Source organism: Carettochelys insculpta, chromosome 5, assembly GCF_033958435.1.
Source record: "Carettochelys insculpta isolate YL-2023 chromosome 5, ASM3395843v1, whole genome shotgun sequence".
Taxonomy (NCBI): domain Eukaryota; kingdom Metazoa; phylum Chordata; order Testudines; family Carettochelyidae; genus Carettochelys; species Carettochelys insculpta.
The window spans coordinates 36,622,381-36,645,352 of NC_134141.1; the positions used below are offsets into that span (position 1 = coordinate 36,622,381).

The 22,972-nt window shown below is 42.4% G+C and overlaps 1 protein-coding gene across 22 annotated transcripts in view; it reads left to right on the plus strand.

Moving 5' to 3' along the window:
• Positions 1-22,972, plus strand: part of ADAMTSL1 (ADAMTS like 1) — a 627,217-nt gene that overhangs the window by 95,821 nt on the left and 508,424 nt on the right. For 4 of the 22 annotated variants that reach the window (XM_074994959.1, XM_074994957.1, XM_074994958.1 and 1 more), the window contains exon 1: positions 5,126-5,246. The exons of 16 other annotated variants lie outside the window; for them this stretch is intronic. The gene's annotated coding sequence lies outside the window, so the exon portion shown is untranslated. Of the gene's footprint in view, positions 1-5,099; positions 5,247-22,972 lie in introns of those variants that run through there. 2 more of the 22 variants (XM_074994948.1, XM_074994950.1) reach the window with 1 other exon arrangement.

A 22,972-nucleotide genomic window follows, 5' to 3' on the forward strand; every position in this document is an offset into this window, starting at 1 on the left:
ATGAGTTATGCTGTATTAGTAAATTCTCTGACTTTGTTGGCCATTGCATACATGCCAAAAACTTTTGTAGCAACATGTTTCTAAGACAATAAACTGTAGTAATCTCCATGACATGAACTGTGGACTACAAAAAGTAGTTCAAGGTGGTTCCAGCTGTCTTTTTCCTGACTATAACATAAGTTTTTATCTATTTTTCCCATGAAAATAAAAGGTCAAAAGGGGGGGAAGTATAAAAGTAGCTGTAGCCAGTCTTCGTCCCTTTTCATGGACAATGTTCTTTCAAAACATTTTTGTGTGTGTGTGTTTCTGCATTTGAATGTGTGGCTACGTCTACACGTGCACCCAACTTCGAAATAGCTTATTTTGATGTTGCGACATCGAAATAGGCTATTTCGATGAATAACGTCTACACGTCCTCCAGGGCTGGCAACGTCGATGTTCAACTTCGACGTTGCTCAGCCCAACATCGAAATAGGCACAGCGAGGGAACGTCTACACGCCAAAGTAGCACACATCAAAATAAGGGAGCCAGGCACAGCTGCAGACAGGGTCACGGGGCAGACTCAACAGCAAGTCGCTCCCTTAAAGGGCCCCTCCCAGACACACTTTCATTAAACAGTGCAAGATACACAGAGCCAACAACTAGTTGCAGACCCTGTATATGCAGCACGGACCCCCAGCTGCAGCAGCAGCAGCCAGAAGCCCTGGGCTAAGGGCTGCTGCCCACGGTGACCACAGAGCCCCGCAAGGGCTGGAAAGAGATTATCTCTCAACCCCCCAGCTGATGGCCGCCATGGAGGACCCCGCTATTTCGATGTTGCGGGACGCGGATCGTCTACACGTCCCTACTTCGATGTTGAACGTCGAAGTAGGGCGCTATTCCCATCCCCTCATGGGGTTAGCGACTTCGACGTCTCGCCGCCTAACGTCGATTTCAACTTCGAAATAGCACCCAACACGTGTAGACGTGACGGGCGCTATTTCGAAGTTACTGCCGCTACTTCGAAGTAGCGTGCACGTGTAGACGCAGCTTGTGTGATGTATTCTTGCTGTGAGAGTATATGCTCCTGAGGCTAAGCAAAGAGAGAGAACAATACAGCCGAGGTGGGCTGTTTAGCATGTCACTAGCTGTAGCATTTTAGTCTTGTTTTTGAAGCCACTATTCCTCCTACTTTGCTATATTTATTTTGTTTATTTTGATATAAATACATTTAATTTTATCGTAATTAAAGTTTGTCAAATTATCACAACCTAATAGCAACAAATAGCAAATAATTAACTTTGCCAAGCCAATAACTCAAATTGGCTAAATAGCCCCTTTAGCATCACTTCCCAGGAACAGATGGTCAGCCATCCCCCAAAACCCTGCCAAGTACATGGGGTTTGCAATATGACCATAATGTTTATGAAACATGGACCACTTCAAGCTAGTTGTAGGCTTTAGTTCAAGTCATATTCCTCTCCTGACATTTAACCGTAAATGAGAGAGCACTATACTTACAGCTGGCATGTTGCTTTGTCACAGGAGCCTCGCGGCTTTCAGATGTTATAAATAACACTCCTGAAATATCTATTTAAAAAGTGCGAGGGCTAGTCACTGAGGCCCAACAGTGAATGCTGGAGGGGGGTCCTGATTTTTATAAAACCCACATGAAATGGTGGTTTGATGCTGGTGAAAAGTTAAATTTTCAGGACCGTTGTATCAGATAAGAATGATTTCTTTTCTGGATTGGCAGCTCTACAATTCCTTCTTCCTCTCGCTTTAAAGGGATAGGTATAATTAGAGGGTTTTCCGGAGAGGAATTTTTTCTCTGGATCTGATCCATTGATGGTTCGGTGAAACCTCTTTTAACAGTCTTTCGCCCTTGATGTTAAGTAGGTGGCACTTTGTGGCTTTGTTCTGATAAGTTGCCTTGATTTACAGATAATGCACGCTGAATAAAAAGTGAGACGGGAAGTGACCATCAATCTGATCTAGGGCTACTCAGCAGAAGTATAGAGGACTGAGCAGAGGGTGGTCATTTATTTAAAAAAAAAAAAAAAGCCTTGCAATTTCAGCCTCCAGCTTCTCCCTCTCTGCAACATCAGTTCCACTGCCTCTTTCCCTCCATGTTGGCACCAGTGCCCTTTTTTCTTTGCCTGAAATAAAGTGTGAAGAAAGCCAATGTCCTGAGTATGAAGAAAAGTGTGGGAGCAGAAGTTGTTCAGTAATTCATGTGGTCTGGACTTTAAGAACAGCTTATTCAAAGTATCAATTAATGTTAGGCCTGCTGAACAGCTGAGAGCTCTTCTTCCTCCAACGGTAAATGAACTTGACATCCTCCAGTCTTTTTTCCACTGTAATTTCTACCACTGTTCCTCATGTCCTCCTGAACACGAGCAGGCAGCTCACTTCTACTCCTTGTTCACCTCCCACTGTATATCACAGCTTCCCCCATTTTATGTTTTTTCAAAGGCTTCCTTTTGTCCCCCTGGTGTCTGTTGCCTCTTTAAAATCACAGGCTGGCTAATGCCTATCTTTCCCTAGTGCTGCCCCTGAGATGGGGGTAGAGCTCTGTACTGAGGCTGTGCTAATGCTTCGAGGCAAATGTTCTTCAGCCACAAACAGGACTGAGAAGGTGGTCCAGGAATATACTCTGACCGTAGCTCGGCTCTGAATTTTCAGTAGGTGGAGGACCTCACTCCGGCTGGAAGCTGGCTTTCTTACCTGCCTTGTCCACCCCTGATTCTTTCTGTGATGCTGCTATCCTGAAGGGGCTGGAGCTTGAATGCTGCTAGTTCCTTCCACACCAGAGTGCGCTCCATTGTGCTGTATTGGAAGGGACAGATTCCGTTAGCCCCAGTTCTTCTTTCCCCCACCCCTACTTGTTCCTCTCTCTGCTGATGGAAACATGGGGAAGCTGGAGGGGAAGTGAAGGGAGGGGAGCGGGAGTAAAGAAGGCACCTAGCCCAATTTTTTTTTTTTAAATGAAAGAAAAGAGAAGGGACTTAAGGTGTGGGGGTAAGTTACTGAAACCATCTACAGTAAACCCTTGAAATGGCTCAACCCTCCACACCCATGGTCCAGCTTACCACCCCTGCCCTGGTTCAACCCTCCCCCTGTAGTTCGGCTTACCACCCCTGTTCATGGCTCTGGTTCAGATCCCCCACCCGCCCTTCTTCAAACCCCCATGTGTGGCTCCAGCTCAATTCCACCCCTGACCCCCCTGCAGCCCTACCCCACCTAGGCTTAACCCTTCTCCCACCCCCGCATACACAGCCCCAATCCATCACCAGGCTTAACCCTTCCCAACTGCCCCCACCCCACCCCAACCCTAGGACTTACCTTTCAAAAGGAGCTTCAGGTGCTTGTGCTGCTTCTCCGGCTACAGAATGTAAGTTCTCCTGTGCTGGTCAGTTTCCTGGCTCTCCTGATTGGTGGGCAGCCCAGAGCCAGTGCCAGCTCCCTGACACTCAGTTGTGTTAACCTGAAATATTTGCAACTTGAGTGCACGTATCTTGGGGTGGTATGTAAAACACACAACTTTCAGGGTGGTTTATCTTTCTTGGCTTGTTTTCCCATTGTTTAGTCACTTTTTTTCTCTCTCTGGTTATTTGAACCTGATTTTCTTCTTTTTAATTCTGTAGAAATACAGTTCCTGAAATTCACTGGTGGGATGGGAGAGATTCAGGCCAACTATCTCTAACAGGGATGATATAGATGGTGCTTGGTCCTGTCACTAGAGCAGGGAAATGGACTTGCTCATCTCTTGAGGTCCTTTCCAGTTCTAGTATTCTATGATCTTTTAAAAAACATGCAGATCTCCTAGAGCTGGAAGGACACTGGGAGGTCAGCAAGTCCACTCCCCTGCACTTACCTATTGCCATCACTCACAGACTTTTTTAATCTAAACTTTCCCGGACCTTTGTAAGGCCTGCTCAAGGATTGAGCTCATAACCCTAGGTTTACAAGGCCAATGATCTAACCACCGAGCTATTCCTCTTCATCCTAATTCAAATTGTTTCACTTTGATTTACTCTCTTTCCTATTCCCTTGTGTAAAGTCTCTTGGATTCCTGACCTGATCTTCTGCTAATGCCTCTCTGTGACCCCCAAGCAAAGCCATTTTTCTTGTTCAGTTTCTCCTTTTGTATAATGCGGGGTAATAACTACCTTTCCCACAAGATGTTATGGGAGTTAGTCAAGGTTTGATTTGGGACTAAGGCAGATGCAGTAGTGCTACTGTACTGATATTTATTATAACATAACACTGTGGTAGACATTAAAGTATGGGAACTGTTTTTGGTACTTCAAACTATGAAAGAGCAGTTTGCTGTTTTTGTGAGGCTTAGGGAAGGAAAGGGGTGAGCGAGGTTATCAGTGCAATGATATTATTAAGAAGAGCAGAGAGCCTGCAAAATTATTCAGATGCTTTCTATACTGGAAATCTAGGACACTGCTAAATACTTTTCTATTTTTGTGTAAGAATGTTTCAGCAATAAACAATCTCTTGTGCTAATAACTTTCTAAGGACACTTGTCTAATGTTAGCCTACCTTGTTTTAACATTAAGGCAACACATGGCAGTTGGATGAGGTCCCATTGTTAAGAACATCCCTTACATAAAATGCCTCTCATTACTCAAGATTTGAGTGGTATGTATAAAGAGTCAGAGCTGCCAACTCTATCTAGGATTGCCTTTAATGGGGACACAGGGAAACTTTGGAGCCATGGAGAAGTTAAAAACAGAGAAACATAGAAACAACGTAGTTGAGAGCTGTTTTAATCACATGCTGGAGACATGATGATTTTATCCAGTTACGCTGAGCACTTCAGTCTTCAGGAGTCCCATCTATTAAGTGTGATCCAAAATTCAAGTTAGCTGCATTCAGTTATGTTGAAAGAGTAACTTCCTTTCAAACTCACCCATTCTTTATTGTTTAAATAAAAGGAAAAATTATGCAGCATTACTCTGGGATGATACCCAACAGGATAAACCACGTGAATAGAAAGAAGAGTAGAAACTGCCATTATTTTATTTTTAAGTGCACAGGAACTGCTTTCTTTTGCATGGCAGAGATATCAGAAAGCATAACTTGGGCATTACCCATTCCACTCTGTTTTAAAGGGAGGAGAAGTTGATTGGTTGGCCTGCCTTGTTGCTTAGCTACTGTTTATGGAAAGCAGAAACAATTTTTTTCCCAAAATATTTTTGGGACTGTATAAGTGATAGTATCCTTTCTGAATAGTTCATAACTCCACAACAAGGTAAGTACCAGTTTAAACACTGTTTATGTTGAGTGCTAACTCTGATCATGCAAAAATAGTGACTCTTGGAAAAACTGCTTAGTAATTATTAAATATTTTGATGTTTATTGTAATAAGCATGGCAAACTCACGGAGTACTAAAATGAGTAAGCCTAATAAGCACCTCATAACATTTCTGCTGTGCTTTATGAATTATTTAAGCCATTGCTTTAAACAGATAGTGCTATAAAGGAAGAGATTTTTTGGAAGCATATATCGTGTTGCTTATAAAATGCATTGATTGTCAGTGATTCTCAGATGGGTGGTGAATTGATATTGAGTAAAAACAGGAGTTGAATTGGGCGAGACAACATTAGAATAGGAACTCTCTACTTTTTCCTCCTCCTTTAAGTCTCTGTTTGTGTTACAGTGAGGGTTACGTATGTGCACCATGGGAGTGGAGTTGGAGATATTTTTTTTTTATAGTAGTAACCATTGGCTCAGGCATGGGCCCTGACTCATGCTGTGGTTCTATCCGAGAAGATGAAGGGCAAGGTGGACCCAACTGCCTCTCCAGTGTCTTCTCGCTTTTAGTATCCTCATCTCGGATGTACTTCAGAAAGACCATAGTTGTAGTTAGTTTTATATACGGTTTTATTGTTTTTAATCTCTCCTAGTTTTAATAATCTATAGTTTTAATATTAGTTTTGGGATGGCTCTGGAATTTTTTTCGGGGCAGCAGCCACACAGTTCACAGAACCATAGGCTTCAAACTGTGTCTCCTTCCAATGATCTTTTTCTGTCAGTGATGACATCAACACTGCATCTGCTGCTTGGGAGAAGCTCATATCACAGATATGTGCAGTATTTGCCAATCCTTTCTTAGCCAGTGCGAGGAAGACCAGCTCTTCTTCACAGGAGCATCTCATGGAGGTGGCATGAGACTGCACTCAGACCCAGGTCAGGGGATTCTCCTGTCCCCCACCATATATCAGCCTGCTTCAGCGAGGAGCACCCTCACCTATTATGTCAGCCTCTGGTGCTGATAGGACCACCCTCACTGACCTTATGGTGGGGTCCATTAGGGAAGTTTTGTAAGGTCTCCCACAAACATGGGACTAAATTTTCTCCTGGGTCCAAGACAGAGGATGATCCCTACACTAGCTCAGCACAAGGGAACACTGTGCAGTCCAAGTTCCCCAGATGTAAGACAACACAAACTCTGATATCCCACAGACCTGAACTTTGAACTGCCAGCACTGCCATCAGAAGCAGTCTGTAGTGCCAGTACTGGAAAGCGTGCCTCCCAAACCAGGAAGGTCAGGATCCATGCCTGAGCCCCTGGAGGTCTTTATTTTACAGGATCACCTTCCCTTCCCTCCTGGTCCCCTCCACTTACATATCCCCTCAATGAGATGTTGTAGAGTAAAGGATCTTTTGTCTTCCTCACACATACTAAGCTGTGTTCCATTGGCTATGCTAGTACCTCCACTAGAACTGGTATCTGCCTTCTCTTCTCCAGGTAAGTTTGGAGCTGGGCAAAAAATCTCCTCTTCTGTATTTCTCCTATGTGCCATCAAGGAGAAATGCTCATTTGTGGGAATAACTATCCCATGAACTTCCTCAAAACCACTAGTACCCAAAGCCAAAAGATCAAGCAAACAAGACTTTTGACTTAAAACAAACTGTTGGGGAGACGGAGCTATGATAACTTACACCATCTAAAAATCTGTAAAAGAGAGGTAGCCATGTTTAGTCTGTAGTCCAACAAAACATAACAGCCGAAATGTAGCACTTGTAAGACTACCAAAAAGATTTATTCTGTGATGAGCTTTCATGGGACAGACCCACATCATCTCATTGCCAATACAGACTGACATGTATAAGTAAAGAGGACAAAGAAAAAAAATTGCAGTAAAACCTGACAAATGAAATAGGATTGGAGGAGGGGAGTGAGGGGTAGGGGGATGTTAATTGTCCTGCCTGAGATAATTACAAGCATCAAAGGAAGGGAAGCAGTCCTTGTAATGCGTGAGGTAATTGATGTCTCTGTTCATACCACTTGTTAATGTGTCAAATTTGAACATGAATTCCAACTCACAAATGCCTCACTCTAATCTGATGAAGCGGGTCTTTGCCCACAAAAGCTTATGCTCCAATATATCTGATAGTCTATAAGGTGCCACAGGAATTCTTGTTGTTCTTGCTTTAATCTGTTTTTAAATTCCTTTTACTCCAGGACACACATTATCATGTCTTGAACAAAATGGCCCACTCCCCTGAAGTGTTCACTCACTGGCTTGGGTGTATTGAGTTTCTTGAGGTCTGCTCCGTGTCCATTTGTTCTTTGGTAAAGGTTTTGCCCAGTCTGTCTAATGTACATAGTGGTAGGGCATTGTTTGCACATAATGGCATATGTAACGTTGATGGAAGTGCACGGGAATGTACCTTTGGTCTTGTAACTAATATGGTTAGGTCTAGTGATGGTATCCCCAGAATAAATATCTGAACAAAGTTGGCAGCGGGGTTTGTTGCAAGTAAAAGTTCCAGGATTAGTATTACTGTGGTGTAGCCTGTGATTACTTATGAGAATCTATCTTAGATTAGGAGATTGCCTATAGGAAAGAACAGGCCTGTCACTTAGGGCTTTCTGGAGTGTAGCATCATGATCCAGAATAGGTTGTAGGTTTTTAATGATGTGTTGCAGGGGTTTGAGTTGGGGGCAATAGGTGATGGCAAGTGGTATTATGTTAGTGACCTTCTGGGGCCTATCTCAAAGTAGCTGGTTTCTGGGTATTCATCTGGCCCTGTCAATTTTTTTTTAACTTCTCCCAGTGGGTAACTAAGTTTTTTATGAATGTTCGGTATAGGTTTTTGTAGTTTTTGGTCTCTGTCAGTAGGATTGGAGCAGATGCGATTTGTTTTCTAAGGACTTGACTATAAACAATGGATCATGTGGTGTGCGCTGGATGGAAGCTGGAGGCATGTCGGCAAGCATAACAGTCAGTGGGTTTCTGGTAGGGAGTGGTGTCTGTGTCCATCAGTGATTTGTAGTGTGGTATCCAGGAAATGTATTTCTTATGTGGAATAATCAATCTCAGCCTTGACTATTGCCACAGTGTCTCAAAGAGCACCATTGAATGGCACTTTCTGGCATTATAAATCTCAAATGCTTTAGGGGTGAATGTGTTTGCAGGGAAGTACCTCCTTTATGTGAGGCCTATTTTAAAACGAAAAAAAAAAAGGCAGTACAGAGCTGGGGGACTAAGCATGACCAATGTGAAGAATCACAGTGGAAGACACTTTCTTTTAACAGTGCATGGCAAACTTTATTAGAAAAATAAAAATACCATATTGTTATTCCTAAAGTAACCGTTTCTCAACTTTGCTGTAGAAACCCTTAGTTTTGCACTGATGTTATTTCAAGCTTTCGAGATGTGGTTTGTGACACTCTCCTCTGGGCTATTTTATCCATTCTACCCTTCTGATTCTGAGTGCTTTATAGTGCTTTAAGGTATGTTGTACTGTTTAACAGTGACATTAACAAAATTTGACAAAATGTAAAGAGGATAAATACTTTAATTCTGATAGTCACCAGTGAATGTTACACATATTTAAACTTTGAGCCACTAATTCAGGATTTAAATGTACTGCAGTGTGGCTTACAAGTTTTTCTAGTTGATTTGTTACTCCAGATATTCAGTCTATAAAATCCATAGGTATTATGATTAAAGTAATTTGCATGTGTTCAAAAAGAAACTCCACTGCAAAATTCAGGCATTAGTCTCCTCCTTGGGAGAATTTGAAGGTGCACTGGAGTATAAGCACATCCATGTAACCAGTGGCAGATATTCTGTTTCACAGCTGTTACTTGGTGTTGCTTGGACTCAGCTGAGGTTACTCATAAGCACTTCACTTTCAGTGGAGTGCAATAAATATGGTACTTTAAGCAGTTTGCAAAATGTGATAGCTTGAGAAGCTAGCGATAGGAAGTAAAACAAGGTAGGAACAGATTTAAAATTTAAAAAATCCTGGTTTGGCATATCCTTTGTAGCAGGGGCCAAATTTTCAAACTAAGTCTCTGCAAATACACCTATGAGTGTTTTGTGTTCAAGCAGCTGTTTACTTGAGCGAATGGAATAACTGAAATCTAACTTACACAAATTCATAATTCCTGGGAGAGTTTTGAAAATCTGACCCTGTCAGTGAGATGCCATTGCAGTGCTGCTGAAAGTGTGCATGTAGCTGCATTTTTGAGAAGATGTTAGGAGTTCTGGAGAAAAAAAAAAAAAAGGTTGCTTTTAGCATTTGCTAATACCTCTGTTGCCAGATGGGAGGCTAGTACAGATCTCTCAAACTGTTTCTAAGCTTGGTAAAATGTGGCAAGTGTAGACTTCTAAAACGTGTAAAATGAAAATTTCATAATGTAACTGGGGACTCATTGTTAGCACTGTCAAACATATGGCACAGCTGTGAGACTCCTGGGCCAAGATTGGTGAGCTAGTGGGAAAATTTATGAAGCCAAGCAGGCCATTTAAAACCATACTGCTGCTAGTAGGAAGAAGCAGATGAAAAATATTTTTCTTTAAACGCTTAGAATGCTTAGAAAAAATAGCCTTGTGATTTATTACTTAAGCCACTAAATGTACTGTACTACATCACTGATGCAGCATTATCTGATGTAATAAGGATATAAAATGTGGGGCAGTGGGAAAGAAGAAAAGGGAGTTGGAGAAAGAAGGGTTTTTTTTGTTTGCTTTTTTACTGTAAAGTGCAAAATCCTTTATGCCTTATAAGCAAAAGCCTTTTTTTTAAAAAAAAAAAAGTAAGGTCACGAGCTGAAACTTTTATCATAATTCAAATCTCTGGCAAACCATTCCCTGTAAATGCAAAGTTTTTTTTTTTTTTTTATTTTGTCATTCTTTTTCAGAGAGTCCTTGCTGTCAGTGCTGGGAAGGTTGATGACCTAGGGATTGGGTGGGGAGAGGGGAGAGGTTTAAGTTACTTTGGCAACTTTCAGCTTATTAGCGGAAAATTGCAGTTTCTGGAACCTAGTTCACCACTTCTATAACACGGCCATCTCTCTGTTACTTGTCATTTCTGCAGCATTTGTAGTAGTCTATAGAACATAATAGTTGTTTGCTGTTTAGCAGTGTACACTTGGAAGAGATCTTTTGCAACTGCAGTTTTAAAGGCGTTGGCAAAACAGAGGTGGAGACTGGGAAGAGAACTCATCTGTACAGGAAGGGAGGAAGGAGGGCCAGAGCTGGCAGATGGCCACTGTATTTTATATAAATTGAAAACCTGCCAAGTATTAATTATTTATATATTTGTTAAATGTGTTGTGTTTTTAAGGATAAAACTCCCATAGTAAGTTGGTCAAAAAAGTGATTGAACTGATAAAACTGAAAAAAATGTTTTCACTCCATGTTATGATAGGACCAGAATCTTTTATAACTTTTTTTGTGGAAGGAGGAAGATGAGAGCACAATCAACTTCTGCCCAGTCTGACCTTAGACACATGGTGGAGTGTCTGCAACTGCTATGGGGATCTGAATTTTTTTTTTGGGAGATCAGCTATTTCTTTGCTTGTTGGTATTTGTACTTTGGAAGTGTGCTAAATTTGCTGGCTTTGATTATGTTAATTTAATAGGTTTCATATAAAGGAATGCTTTTTTAACAAAAGATTAGGATTCATTCCACATAGACGGTTCTGTGGAACCCAACGCATTTTTCTGGATTTTCTGTCTGCAGAATATTCGGTGTTATTCCACATATTTGGTTTAGAACAGATGCAGAAGTTAAAGCTGTCACAAAACTTTTCCAGACACGATAACCTATGTGTATAGACTAATATATTATTTATGTATGTCACGAAGCTGAGATTAGCCCCCTGATTATTTGTTGTACAAATTGGACAATGGAGACAAAAATATTTGTGCAAGTTGGGAATTGCAAATGTGGTTTATTCAGACTCTGAAATTTCTTTAGGAAGAACTGGTTTTTGCCTCCCCCCCAAAAAAAAATATTTTGATCTAGTCTGGGAAAGGGAAAAAATTGAAATTAGAGCATTTTCCATGAAGTTAAAACTCTGGTTCCCACAGATCTCTAACTCTGGGCAAAACTTTCCAAATGGAGAACATAGTGGTCTCCTTAAAGGCAGGGTGAGTTTGATTATAAAGGAGCAGAAGGTTGGGGCAGCACACACTAGGGCCGTGTCTACACATGCACGCTACTTCGAAGTAGCGGCGCCAACTTCGAAGTAGCGCCCGTCACGGCTACACGTGTTGGGCGCTATTTCGAAGTTGAAATCGACGTTAGGCGGCGAGACATCGAAGTCGCTAACCCCATGAGGGGATGGGAATAGCGCCCTACTTCGAAGTTGAACATCGAAGTAGGGCATGTGTAGCCGATCCACGTCCCGCAACATCGAAATAGCGGGGTCTGCCATGGCAGCCGTTAGCTGAGGGGTTGAGAGACGCTCTCTCTCCAGCCCCTGCGGGGCTCTATGGTCACCGTGGGCAGCAGCCCTTAGCCCAGGGCTTCTGGCTGCTGCTGCGGCAGCTGGGGATCCATGCTGCAGGCACAGGGTCTGCAACCAGTTGTCGACTCTGTGTATCTTGTGTTGTTTAGTGCAACTGTGTCTGGGAGGGGCCCTTTAAGGGAGCGGCTTGCTGTTGAGTCCGCCCTGTGACCCTGTCTGCAGCTGTTCCTGGCACCCTTATTTCGATGTGTGCTACTTTGGTGTGTAGACATTCCCTCGCAGCACCTATTTCGATGTGGTGCTGCCCAACGTCGATGTTGAACGTCAATGTTGCCAGCCCTGGAGGATGTGTAGACGTTATTCATCGAAATAGCTTATTTCGATATAGTGTGCACGTGTAGACGTAGCCTAGGAGTATGAAGAGCTGCAGACAGGTCCATGAGCTCTGAATGAGCAGGATAAGTAAAACCTAAAATTTTTTCTCCTGTATAATTAATTGTAATTAGATTTAAAAATATTTAATAAATTATATTGACTTAAACTAATACAAAGAAGGTGGAGTGGTTTATAGATTTTTAAATAGATTGGATGCATAAACTGTTTAAAATATTATAAATATAGTTGTTGCATTCCAAATAGATTGTGTAATTATGTTAAACTGCTGCCTACAATGGTAAATCTGACATTAAATCCTAACTATAGAAAGGTCAATGCTGAATTCAGTGCACAGTCTGTCAGTCTTGGGGGAGAACTAAATAGTCTCATGGTTCTTTGGGGAAGGTTTTGGTGACTGTGTAGTAGGGCAAAAGAATGTTAGGGTGGAATATGTTAGGGTGGAAGTTTGGTAAATAAGGTTATCTGAATGGAAGATGAGAAACTCAGACTGGGGAGTCAAGACAAGAAGAAATGAATAGCAGTTGCTCTGTCTTAGGCTACATCTACACTTAGAGAAATTTCTGAAATAGCCATGCAAATGGCCATTTTGAAGATTACTAATGAGGCACTGAAATGCATATTCAGTGCCTCATAAGCATGCTGCCAGGCACGACTCTTTGAAATTGCCGCTTTTTGCTGCTGCGCGCCTCTTCCAGACAGTGGTCCTTTTTCAGAAGGACCCCACCAATATCAAAATCCCCTTATTCCTACGAGCTGATAGGAATACGGGGATTTCGAAGTTGGCAGTGTCCGTTTGAAAAGGACCCCGTCTGGACAAGCTGCGTGGCAGCAAAAAGCAGCAATTTTGAAGAGCTGCAGCGGGTGATATGCTAATGAGGTTCTGAATATGCATTTCATGGGTAATTTCGACATGCTAATTTAAGCACCTCATTAGTAATCTTTGAAATGGCAATTTGCATGGCCATTTTGAAGTTTTGTGCCAGTGTAGACACAGCATTAGTGATGAGTTGAAGCAGTGGTTTTTTTTTGTGTGTTGGTACTTGAAAGGACTGGCACCTTGGCAGCCCTAACTCCGGGACTGGCTGGGGTGGGGGAAGGAGGGCGGCTCTTTATTCCTTTTTTTTAAACCAAAAACTCACTGCGTTCAGGGTTAAGTGGAGTTTCATTTGGAGCAGTCAAGGTGAGGTGTATGGTTAAAAAGTTATCCCTTGAATCTCAAGTCATTTCACACATTAGCAGAGAAGTTGGGGGCAGGGGGGAGTAAAGGCAGGCTTTAAAAATGCTTTAAAATCTGCCAATTTTAGGGCCAATCTTTTGGGGCCTAGCTGATTATTTTGATGTCTTGAGGTGAGCAATACATACTGCATTTAGTTTTGTCATCGGCGTCAGCAGCAGCAACCATGGGCTCATTGCCCTATGGTGTCTGATGCCTCTCACTGTTTCCTTTCATCTTTCCCTGTCCAGTGCAAAATGGCTTAGCATCTGTAGACTAGTTCTGCACCAATCTACTATATCATCTACCCATCCTCTGTTGGGTTTGCCTCTCCTATTGGAACCATCCCTTATGCCAAATACCAGAGTCTTGATTTTTCGTTAGTCATTCACTCTGCAAATACACCCAAATAGCTGTAACTTCCGTTGTATAACCTCCTGCGATAGGTTCTCTTTTGGCTGCATCTTCCTACATAATTCCTGGTGACCTTCTGCATCCATCCTGTTCTCAGGATCTTTCTATAACAACTCCTCTCAAATGCCAATATTCTCCTTGAAACATTTATTATCACCCACGTCTCACATCTGTACAACATGCTGCTGAATACACACATTTTCAAGACACTCAGTTTCATTCCTAAGCTAATGGCTTTGCTTTTCCAGATTGTATCCATCACCTTCAAACTCACTCTTCCTTTTGCTCTTCTAGTTGCTATTTCCTTCTTAGTCTAGATTACATTATGTTGCTCCCCAGAAATGTGAACTTTTTACATTATCTAGTTCAATCCCATCTACACGGATCTTCCTTCCTATTTCCTTACCTCCAAATACTATGGTTTTTGTTTTCTTGATGTTCATAATCAGTCTGTACTGCTTCCCTTCCTCATTTAGCACCTGCACTGTTTTCGCTAGTTTCTCCTCATCTTCCTCAATGATAACTGTATCATTTGCAAACCTCAAGTTGTTAATTCTTTCCCCGTGCATGGATAGCCTTTCTGCCTATTCCTTGATCTTGTCCATCGCTCTGTCCAGATGCATGATGACGATACTCCGTGATATTGGATTTCCTTGTCTTGTACCTCTACTCATTCTAAACCAACTTCCCAATTCCCTGCACATTCTTAGTGCTATCTCTGCATTGTCATTGAAATCCTTCAACAATAGTCTACGATCCACTCCGTATGACTCCAACACCATCCAAGTCACTTTCTGATCTATACTCTCAAATGCCTTCTGCAGCAAGTGTATGTATTCTTATTCTTTCATTGTACTTTCTCTATCAATCTTAGTGCCATTATCTGCTGTATGGTATTTCTATCTCTCCTGAACTCTGCTTGCTGGTCCACTTGGTGTTCTTCTATCTGCTAGCTTAGTCTCCCCATCAGTATCATCATCATCACCTTGCATAGATGCCTTGTTAGGGCAATCATTCTTGCACTTCACTGCACTTTCTTTCTTGTGCATTGTCTCTAGCATGGGTATTGTTCATTCCTTGGGTGCCTTCTCTTCTTTCTGTGCTATATTACATAGTCGGTGTATTTCCTGAATCATACTTTCTCCACCATATTTGATCATCTGTCCTGTGATATTATTTCCAGGGCTCTTGTTGTTGTTTAGTCATTTCACTACTCCTTCTACTTCCTTTGTGGTAATATTGGTCTCTCTCTTGATGCTCAGTGGAGATATCTCTTTCAGTTCTTGCTCCAGTTTCTCTGAGACATGCTGGTCTAACTGTGCTTTGTCTAGATCGGCCCAATATCTCATCCATCGCTGCATAATCTTCTTGTTCATGAGTACCTCTTCGTTCTTGTCTTTGGTCGCCATCTGCTTTGTCTGCCACTTCCTATTAATATTCATAATAATTTTATGCACCTCTCTGGTCTTACATTTACTGTAATCCCTCTCTATATCTTCACACTGCTCCTCTAACCATTTTGCCATATCCTTTCTGGCTGCTTTCCTTACATCAGTGCATTGCAGTCTATATGGATGTTCCACCCTCCCAAAAACATCCCTTCTGATCTTCAGTGTTCTCTTCTCTTGGACGAACTTCAGTGTCTCCTGTGTAATCCACTTCTTATTGATCTTTTCTTCTGGAACAGTCTGCAAATTGCCTTTTCTATCACCATGGCTATCCCTTCAACTCTTATCTAAGTCTTCCTCTGACTGCATTCCTAATCTTCTCTTTGAGTGCTGCTCTGCACAAGTTTCCTATTTCTTCCTTGCTTAGCCTCGTCATGTCTCTTTTCTCTTCTTAAACTGTCTTACTCTTTCTTCTGAGTTTTAGCTTGATGTTTGCGATCATTAGACTGTGGTCTGAGTCCATATCTACTCCTTGGAAAGTTTGGTAGGCTGTACTGATATTACTCATCTAATCAAAATCATATCTATCATTTTCTTGGACTTTCCATCATTCAATCGCCATGTCCACTTCATACAGTCCTTTTGTTGGAATCTTGTGTAGCAGATCACCATTTCATGCTCCATAGCAAACTCTAGTAGTTTTTTGCCTTGTTTCTTTCTTTCTCCATATCCAAACCTTCCCATGACTCTCTTCCAACCTTCGTTATCTGTTCCAACCTTTGCGTTCCAGTCTCCTCTGACGATCAACACATGCCTCTTTGGTATCTCTTCCAGCGTCTTTGTCAAGTCTTTATAAGATAGCTCTATACGTTCCTCTGTACTGTTCAGTGTGGGTGCACACCTGAATGAGCTAGATGTTGAATGGTTTTGTTTCGAATCTTGCTACCATAATTCTTGCACTCACCGGTTGGTATTCTAATAATGCTCCTCTAGCTCTTTTGCTACAAGAAATCTGACTCCTGCCTCATGCTTTGTTTCGTTCCCTGACCAAATGACTTTGCAGCCACACATCTCTCCCAAAGCCATCCAACGCATCTCTGCTACTCCAAGTATATCTCATTGGTATCTCTCCATCTCCTTCAGAAGCACCTCTAATTTTCCCGTCACCCACAGTGTTTGGACGTTCCATGTTCCAATTGATAGCATGTGTTGTTAGTAGTTTTTCTTTTGGTAGCCAGCTTATCAACCCAACCCCGATTGCTCATTTGGTGTTACGCACCTTATTTATTCAGGTGATGTTCCAGGCGGCATCTTTTATCAGTTAGTCGTACTGGTGTCAGATTTCATTCGTATTGTTGACTGATGATGCTCTGACCATGAGACATCTGACCAGCCCTCCTCCTTTATCCAGGCTTGGGACTGGCATGGAACCCCTAGAGGCTTCATGGCGGTGTTAGTTCTAAGTCAGCTTTCCCTCAATGGCATCTGCCTCTGGTTCTGCCATGCTTCATGTGTAGGGCCCTATCAAATGTCCAGTTACTCTCATATAGGATTTTAAAAATAATGAATTTCATGGTTTCAGATACTTAAATCTGATTTTCTTAATGTTCTAACCCATAGGGATCCCAAAACAAACAGGATTCATAGGGAGGGATAGGTTGCAAAGCTATTGTAGGGCGGTTGTTGCTACCCTTATTTCTGCTCTGTTTCTAGTGCTAGGACTACCTTCATAGCTGGAGGGCTGGAGAGTGAGGGGATTTGATTGTAGCCTTTAACTACTTGAAGGCAGGGTTCTGAAGAGGGTGGAGAGTGGCTGTTCTCTGGTGGCAGATGACAGAGCACATACCCCAGAGAGTGAGAAACTGGGAGCTCCACCCACCCAGGACAGAGGAAAAAGGAGAGCCCTGTCACACACAACCCTGAGAAAGGAAAACAGGGAGCCCGGGGAGCAATGGTTTCAAGTTGCAGTGGGGACATGTAGGCTGGGTATTACAAAAAATTACTTCAGTAGAAGGGTGGCGAAGGGAAGTGGTGGGATCTCCATCCATAGAGGTTTTTAAGGCTAGGCTTGACATGGCCCTGGCTGGAATGATTTAGTTGGAGTTGGACTCGATGGCCCTCAGAAATCTCTTCCAGTGATGATGGAAAATCGAAGGGAAGGCCACACCTGTTCACTATTCATTATACTATCTGATGGGCCATTAATCCTTTCTGGCTTTTCTGTTGTTGTACCTGAAAGGTCAGCAGTGGGAGTGACCCAAGCAGCAAATATGAAATACAGACACACAGGCCAACTTTTTTAACTTCAAATACTGAAATGATAGATGCATAAAAAAATGGGATAATCCTATTCAGTAAATCATGAGCTTTCCAATGATTTCTTATCTTGCACAAAGTATATCTATTATGTTATATTCATATAAGCATGTTTTCATAAATCATGTGGACTATAACGTCACAGCAGTGTTTGGTAACACTTGAAGATTGCATAAATGAAGCCAAAAAGGATTTTTAGGCATTTTGCCTCCATGTTGGTCAGTGACCAACAATCTGGCAGTAATCTCCAAGGGGGCAATCTGTTTTCTTCTCTTTGCTCTCTCGTTGTCCACTTAAAATTGATGTTTTCACTGTTGTTAAACTTATTTCTGGTTTATAATGTAACTCAGTTCATGTAGTTTCTAACTAGGGGAGGTGAAGGTTGTGCATGCCACCTTTAACATTGAGGAAGGAAGCCCCAAACTTCCCCCACATCGCCAGGATTAACCTGCCTCAGTGCACACAGCTCCTTTTGCGGCCGCTGCCTTTGCCCCATCTGCTCTCTATGGCCACCGCCTCCTTCTTGGTGGAGCTGCACATCTCTGACAGGGGCAGGTTTGGCCATCCCTCCCCCAGCTCTCCTGCAGGCTTAGTGTTTCTGCCAGCTGCAGTGCAGGTGGCTTCCTGCCCTGCAACAGCTTTTTTTTTCCAGGGCTCCCTGACTCAGATGACTGCTCAGTGGCTCCAGAGGCTGCCACTTAAAACAAAACAAAACAAGCAAAATTCGATTGGTTTAGCTGCAGCAACTGAATTTAGTTTTTTTGTGTTCAGCAGCAGCAGCTTCTGGAGCGGCCAGAGGAGTCAGCAGTGGCAGCGCTTGGAGGCGCAAGTGGTTCCTTAAAGAGCTGCATGCGGTTCTGCAGCTGCAGGTTGCTGACCTTTGCCCTGGGTACTAAGGCATTATAGTGAGACACAGACTGAAAATTCTGCCTCAAATTTAACTGTTCCCTGCATGAAAGACAGTTTGAACTTCCCTGGTTTTGGCACCCTCAGGACTTGAGCAGTCCTAGGCCAGGGACGTCAGTGCTCCCCTACTGGCTTCCAGCCTCTCTCCTAGGCTTCCCTCCTAGCTGTTGACTTTTTGCTTCCTGACCCCTGCAGGTTCCCCACCTGCAGTTGAGCTGCCAAGTGCCATTTTCTGTCCCTGGTCAGGGCTTTCTAGCCACTGGCTCCCAGCTCTGGAATAAGCCGCCTGCACCTCAGTCCCAGCTGTGGTTTCTCTGAGTCAGGGCTTCCCCAGGCTGCAGCTCTTCCCACTTTGCCCTGGCCATGAGCTACTGGCTTTCCAGCCCTGGCCATCTCTCCTGAGGTGAGGCTTTCTTGCTGCTTCTCCCAGGTCTGGGCTCCTTGGTTGCTGCTAGGCCCCTGCCTTGCCACCAGCCCAAGCTGTGGCTACCCAGGTTCTGGCTACTGTTCTAGCTGCCTCCCACCCTCAACCCCAAGACTCCGTGGCCCTGGAACAGCCATGAGTCTGCTGGACCACTGATGTGGCTGAATGAGAGAATCCCAGTTTTGCAGTTTGAACTTGTAATAGTATTTTTCCATGGAAAGGAACTCATGCATTCATGGGTTAAAATTATCCTAGGTGTTGAGAGCATCCAGTTTACATTTGTTAGATTTGATGGTCTCTCACATTGAACACTAGGGTGATGAGGTAAAGCCAGAAAAAATGGTGCTGGATGACCCAAATGCTTTTCGTCTCCAGCGATAGCAGATATCTCATAGTTATTAAAAAGTATTGTTGTTTTCCTTGGCCTTTCTAATTTTGTCCCTGCGTGCTTGTGTTAATTTATGTTCATCCTCTGTAATTTGAACTACTTTCCACTTTCTGTATGACTGATTGATTGAATTTGAGGTCATTGGAGCTCTCCTGGTGAAATCAGCATGGTTTATTACTACATTTCAGTTGTCCCCTAATCATTGGAATAGCTTGCCCTTGTGCCCTTCATAATTTTTTGTTTAAAAGAAAGCCTGACAACTTCTGTTAGACTTGCTTCCCATGGGATCTTATCTACCACCTCCCTGAGTTTCCTGAAGTCTACCTAAAAATCAATTTTCTTTATTCTACTGTCTTTCCACCTACCATTCTTTGATCATTAAATGGTAGAGTCATGATTCCATTGTCGCCTAAGCTGCCTTTCATCTTCATATTGTCAACTAGCGGAAAGATAAAAATGCTTCTGATGGTTCTTTAAGAAGACTACAGCTTGTACAGTAACTAAAATATTGATGGGGATTAATTTGAATCTGGAGATTTCCCTCCAGAGAGTGGTACCACAAGTCATGTTCTGCCTCTACTAGTTCAAACCTTTTTCTGGAGGCTAGGAAGTAAAGAGCTTTAGTATAGAAGTATGGGCTTGAACTGATTAAGGGCCTTTCTCTTGATCCAGGTGATGCGGGGGGGAGAGAGAGAGAGACCCCCTCCTCCATATGGGAAGGTTGAAAGGACTTGTACTTCTGTGGCACCTTCTGACAGCCGGATGACCTCCGAGGTTTTAACGTGCATAGGAGCTTGCATTGTTTTAGTTATTTCTGTAAAGTGTTTGTATTAAACATAAAGGTGTTTGTTTAGAAACAGTTGTGTAATAAATTGTAACAACTGGTTAAACATTGCTCAATGCGCTAAGAGAGGATGCTAAGCACAGATGCTGGCTGTTAGGCTGACTAGCTTGGAGTGTAACAGTGTAAGATGTGCAGCCTTACAATCCTCCTGTTACTAGTGAATGGAACCAGCGTTTCTGTCTATAAACAGGTGATTGCAGGATACCTTAGATATGATGCGGAATTTCTGGCTTGGACCTCAGAAAGAGCAGGGGGTGGGGAAATAGTTGCAGTTGGCTGGGAACTGTGACTGCGTGTCTGGTGCTTCCCACTGTAAGGGGATGACTGCTAGTTGTTGTGGTTATTACCACATGCTTATTTGAAGAAACTGACCTCTAACCTGGAAGAAGAAGAAACTAAGCTAATTGTTGGAATTTTTTCAGAAGATCCAATGTTTTGGTAGACTAGCAGGCTCTGAGCTTGTGATTACTATGTATTTTTGCATCAGTGTATTTTTCTTGATGTAGCTGTACCACTGTAAGATAGGGCTGGCTGAAACTCTGACTTTAAATTCCATGGGAAATTTCCAACATCTTAAAATTTCCTTCCATCCTGAATCAGAAAAACATATTTGAACTATGCTGTGGGATAAAATTTTCAAAAAAATAAACTTCCTCATTTTTATATATTAAATGAAACAAAGTGGTTTGATCTTAGTTTAATTTTTGGATGATTTTCACTAAAAACATCAGTGAAACATTTCTTCCTGTGAAATATTCAGAACATGTCAAATAGTATATTCTGTCTCAAACCTATTCTGATAGGGAAACTTCTGACCAACTGCTGCAGAGCCCTCCCATGAATTCAGCGCAGTGTACTTGCAGTCTTTTACAACAGGCTGCATGTCTGTATTTGGGCTGTGCATCAGTGCTGCAATGCCATGATAATTAAACCAGTAGAACAATCCTTATTGTTGACCAGGCTTCCAGGAGGTGAGCCTGTGTTACAAAAAAGTTGCTTCAAGTCACCAGGGGCATAGTTAGAAACAAGATTACCCAGTGGGAATCCAGGTCCTACTGCTGTCATTAGCTGCAGTTGGGCAGGTAAACAGTGCAACTGTTGGGATATGGGGAGCCACAGAGAGCTACACAGTAGTAGCATCATGGTGTGAGCATGCCATACCCTGCTCCTGGTGGAAGAATGTAAGGCCCAGCACAAGCAAACTCAGCTGGGTACTTTTGAGGCCTGTTTCAACAGCCCTGATGAAGGGTGAAAGGAAGCAGAAGCTTCTTTGGCTTGCGTTTTCATTTCTCTGACTTAACTTTAAAAAACACTTATTGATTTAGCACTCAAGTTTTCTTCCCTGCTTTTAAAGACACTGGGATTATTTGAATGGTCCTCATTTAATTGATGCTGGATGTCAGCCATATTGTTGACCCATTATGGTTTCTTGTAATTTCCTCCTTTCCCATGTCTGTCTTTGAGAAAGAGAGAAGCAACTGCTACAAGACTCTTAAATGTATGATGTGGCCAAGATACTCCCATGTTAAAGCTGCTGATTCTACAGCTGCAATTCCTTAGTGGAAGTAGATGAACTGTGACCTCCTGCAGACGACCACTTTGGATTACATCATTCTATTAGTCACCACCCACCACTACAGCCAGCCAGCTGGAGGAATAGAATGAGCAATTGTCTTTTTTATTTATTGACACTTCATGAATTAGCAGCATAGGTCTGCTTTGAGAGGATCACAGTTGGCAGCTCTTTATCCTTGGGGATCCAGTGTTTGAGATTTCCAAGGCAATGGTTCAGGGGAGAAGAAGGGATAATATATGGTAAGCATCTCATTATCACTCTGAAACCTTTACTGTCCTTATGACAATGAGTGATTTTATTTTTTCTGTGCTACTAGACTAGTAAATTCAATAAAAAGATAACCCCTTTATGTGGAACACTTAGGGGAAAGTGCTAGCGAGAAGTTCCCCTTCTTCTCCAGTGACATCTTTCTGGTTCTCATTAAGAGATGACCATATGGCTCTGCTTTTTATCTTCCTTGTTTCATATTTCAGCTTTCAAAATGTGGTGAACAAATGCTTCCTTTCCCTATCTTAGCATCTCTTTGGGATCTGCCTTTATAATATGAACTGTTGAACTACTCTGTTAGATGTGGTTTTATTTTCAGATTAGAAGATGAATTAAGGTTCCATTTTGAGCAATGGTTTGTGGTAGAGAAACGGGGCAGAAATGTGACCTGTTAAGTCTTTGTAAAAATAATACCACTTCAACATTCAACACATTTGGCTCGAGTATTTTCAACAAATTTTCTCCAAAATGTTATTGTGAGGCTAGTTATGATTAACTTTAATCAGCTAGTCTCAATTATATTATTGATGATACATAGTGCTGATGCTTAAAAATTCTAAGTGGATTTGAAGGAAATTGGAGATGCTTAATATTGCAAGAACAGTACCATCAATCTTGGTATTCCGTGGTGCCATGAGGACTAAGGGAAGTAAACAGGAGAGTTTCAACCATTGACCTCCTGCTCAGGGGATGCCACAGAAATTCAATTTAAGGTATATTGACTCCATTTATGCTATTCACATAGCTGGAGTTGTGTGTTTTAGGTCAACTTTTTCCCTAAGCGCAGGCCTGACCTAAGTGCTATTTTTTTTTTCAGTGAAATGTAGGCCTCCAAACACTCATATCAGGCTTTGTTTATACTTAAGCTTCCAAACGTTTAAGTCAAGCCTTGTCTATAAAAACTTACATTGATCTATCTGCATTGCTCTGGACTATGAAAATGTCATGCCCTGTGCAATGTAGGTAGGTCAATCTAGCCTCCACTATGGATGCAGACAGAGAAATTCTTCCAGTGACCAAGCTACCGCTGCTTGAGTGAGTGAATGTAGTAGTGCGACAGGAAAAATCCCTTCCATTGCTGCAGGAAGTGTCTATGCTACAGTGGAATAGCTGCAGTGCTACAGCTGTGCT